Source organism: Cuculus canorus, chromosome 2 (genome assembly GCF_017976375.1).
Source record: "Cuculus canorus isolate bCucCan1 chromosome 2, bCucCan1.pri, whole genome shotgun sequence".
Classification (NCBI taxonomy): Eukaryota; Metazoa; Chordata; class Aves; order Cuculiformes; family Cuculidae; genus Cuculus; species Cuculus canorus.
Window position 1 is genome coordinate 73,890,329 of NC_071402.1, and position 4,281 is coordinate 73,894,609.

The window sequence follows — 4,281 nt, forward strand, 5'->3', positions numbered from 1 at the left end:
ACCTTGCGTTATTTCCAAAGCATATTCAGTCTGCTCTTGAAAAGTTTTTTTTGTCATTGGTGTACTTTTTAATGCTCCACAGAAAGCATTTATCTGGATCACAGAATCACAGAATCCCTAGGTTGGAAAAGACCTTTGAGATCATTGAGCCCAACCATACCTGTCCACTACTAAATCATACCCTGAGCACTTTGTCTACCCGTCTTTTAAATACCTCCAGGGATGGTGACTCAACCACATCCCTGGGCAGCCTGTTCCAGTGCCTGATAACCCTTTTGGTGAAGAAATTTTTCCTAATGTCCAATCTGAACCTCCCCTGGTGCAACTTGAGGCCATTCCCTCTCACTCTATTGCCTATCACTTGGGAGAAGAGACCAACACCCACCTTGCTACAACCCCCTCTCAGGTAGTTGTAGACAATGATAAGGTCTCCCATCATCTTGCTACAACCTCCTCTCAGGTAGTTGTAGACAATGATAAGGTCTCCCATCCTCTTCTCTTGGCTAAACAATTCCAGTTCCCTCAGACTTGTTCTCCATCCTCTTCACCAGCTTCGTTGCCCTTCTCTGGACATACCCCAGGACCTCAATATCTTTCATGTAGTGAGTACCCCTAAACAGTATTCAAGGCACAGCCTCACCACTGGCCACCAACTGGATTTAACTCCATTTACCACTATTCTTTGGGCCACACCATCCAGCCAATTTTTACCCCAGCAGAGGGTGGACCCGTCCAGGCCAGTGGCAGCCAGTTTCTCAAGCAGAATACTGTGAGGAACAGTTTCAAAGGCTTTAGTAAAGTCCAGGTACACTACATCCACAGCCTTTCCCTCATCCTTTAAGTGGGTAACCTTATCACAGAAGGAGATCAGGTTAGTTTGGCAGGACCTGCCTTTCATAAACCCATATTGACTGGGCCTGATCACCTGTGTGTGCTGTGTGATAGCACTCAAGATGACCTGCTCCATGACCTTCCCTCACTCTGTGGTCAGACTGACAGGCCTGTAGTTCCCTAGATCCTCCATCTGAACCTTCTTGTAAATGGGTGTAACATTTGCCAATCTCCAGTCAAGTGGAACTTCCCCAGTCAGCCAGGACTGCTGGTAGATAATGGAAAGGGATTTGGTAAGCACCTTAACCAGCTCCCTTGCTACCCTCAGATGGATCCCATCCAGCCCCAAAACTTGTGAATGTCTAATTGGCCGAGCAGGTCTTTAAGCATTTTCTCTTGGATCATTGGAACTTTGTTCTGCCCTCCCTCCCTGTCTTCCAGCTCAGAAGGCTGAGTACCCAGAAAACATCTGACCTTACTATTAAAGACTGAGACAAAGAAAGCATTAAGTATCTCATTCTTATCCTCATCCTTTGTCACTGTTGTTCCCCCTGCATTCAGTAAAGGACGGAGATTCTCCTTGGCCCTCCTTTTGTTGTTGATATATTTGTAGAAAGTTTTTTTATTATCTTTCTCAGAACTGGTCAGTTTAAGTTCTAGTTGGGCTCTAGCCCTTCTGGTTTTCTCTCTGCGTGATCTCACTTCCCCTCCTTACTTCTCCTAGAACTGAGAATTCTATCACTTCGTGACTGCTGTGCCCAAGACGTCCTCCAACTGTCACATCTCCCACAAGGCCTTCTCTGTTTACAAAAATCAGGTCCATCGAGGCATCTTCACTAGTCATTTCACTCACCAGTTGTGTCAGGAAGTTGTCTTCCATGCATTCCAGGAACCTTCTAGACTGGTTCCTTTCTGCTGTATTATGCTTCCAGCAGACATCTGCTAAGTTGAAATCTTACACAAGAACAAGGGCTAACAAATGTGAGACTTCTCAGTTGCTTGTGGAATATCTCATCAGCTTCTTTGTTTTGGCTAGGTGTTCTGCAGCAGATTCCCACCACGATATCTGCCTTATTGGGTGTTCCACTGATTTTTACCCATAGACACTCAACCTTTTAATCATTGAGCTCAAGGCAATTGTAACACTCTCTAACATAGAGGACTTCCGCCCCAGTTCTCCTTCCTTGTCTATCCTTCATGAACAGTTTATAGTCAACCATGTCAACACTCCATTAAAGTGAGTCATCCTACCATGTTTCCATGATGGCAATTATGTCATAGTTTTCTTGCAGTACAACGATTTCTTGTTCCTCCGGTTTGTTGCTCATGTTGCATGCATTGGTGTAGATGCACTTCAGTTGGGCTATTGATTCCGCTAGACTCCTAAAGGCAAGAGTCTTAATTCCTAAGTGACTACTTGCTGTAGTTTCTAATCCATCAATAACCTCTGTATCTTTGCCGCTACTTGAAGTGTGTTCTCCCACTTCCTCTGAGGTGGCAGACCAAAGGGATTCGCTAGCATAGCATCCCTCAGACACTGGGGTGCCATTCCCAGGCTATTTTCTATGAAGTCTGGTTTTGTCCCCTCCCCCTTCATGTCTAGTTTAAAGCTCTATTGATGAGCTCTGTGATCTTCTTTGTTAAGCATCCTTTTGCCCCCTGGGTACAGATGTACTCCATCCTTTGTCAGTAAGTCTGTGTTGTGCAGGCTAACCCATGGCAAGAAAACCCAAAGTTATATTCCTCACACAATGTTCGGCACAAGGTTTTTATTTCCTGGCTCTTCCTACTCTGTCCCTCATCATTTGCTATAATAGGAGTGACAGAGGAGAATATTATCTGTGCACCCGATCCCTTCACCATTCATCCCAAGGCCCTGAGGCTTTTTTAATTGTCTTCAGATTTCTTGTTGGGTTTTCATTACTACCTGCTTGGAAAACCAATAGTGGATAATAATCTGTGGACCTGACCAGAGTTGGAAGTTTTCTTTCCACATCTTTAACCAAGGCCTCAGGTAGACAGGAGACTTCTCTATGTAATGGGCCTGATCTGCATACCCGGTCTTCTGTTCCCTTCGGAAGGGAGTGCCCTATGACAATGACCTGTCTTTTCTTCTTAACAGAAGCCATTTTTATAGATGGCTTAGTGTGTCTTAACCTAGGGAATGTTTTTATTCTGTGAGACCCACCATCCTCGTTAAGGTTTGGTTTCACTTGCAGACCTTCATTGATGTGGGAAAACTATTTCTTATAAACCTGTTACACACATATGTACCTCAAAATCCTACTGAAGAAAAATAAGCAGGAGAGGTAACAAAGCAGCAATGTGGTTGATTTGGGTAATACAATTCATCAGTGACCTCAGGACTGAAACTTCTGAGAAAGCTGCCAGACTGTCCAAATTAGAATGAACTCTTTGGACTGTTTTGGCCCCTGGAGCACAGCAGAAATCCCTGAACTAAAATATTGCATTTGGTCTTCTCTTTCTTAGGAATGCAATTTGATGTCTACACCAACACCAGAAAATAATACAGTGCCAAGACAAAGGCTTAAGTACTGGCCCTCCATCTTCCCTATTTAACTGTTCACCATTCAAGAATATGACAGTTTAAGTGTGGGTGTAAACCATGTATTCTTAATAAACCTCCAGACCAGGCAACATAATATGGCTCCTTTTATTCACTACTACACACAGAGCCAGAACAGGCAAATATTAAAACATCACTCTGATATTTAACCACCTTTGCAAGGCATGTTTAGGGCAACTGGGCAGAAGGGCTGCTTCTATGTAATGATTTCTTAGTTAACAATACATTTACGTATGTGTGTCTGCATGTATATTTATACAAGTATATACACACACAAAATGTTTATGTCAATGCATGGAAAAACTACAGCACCATTTTCTTCCTTAGTTAAAAAGGCAATCCAGTGCAGAGCAGATTTCAAGCCTTTGACTCACGACTTCTCCTGTATTTAATATGGTTTTAGCTGTCAATATTAGTAAGTCATAAATACAAGAATAATGTAATAAGGACTACCACAAACACTCACTTGTATGTTATTTGATTTTTGTTCTGTATTTAAAATATCCACATATCATCACACGTTTGCTTCCTCCTCAGTGTGAGACTGCCTCAGAATCTCATGTTCACTTACTCTCCAAACAAAAAATGTTTTCTTCTGACCTAAAGATCCCCTTTGAAATCTCCAAAGCAACCTCCTGAAAAGGTACAATCTGTCTGGCATCAAACTAAATCCATCACCACTTTATATTAACTATGGGAAGGCAAATATATTTCCCTACAACTTGTGGTGCAAACGGATTTGTGTTTTCTGGGTAGCAAAGGACAATCCATTTAAACACAAAAAAACCCCACAAAACAAGACATAAAACATTTCTTCCTATGCAAAAGCTAAAAGATGCTGCCAGAATTTAATTACACTGAAG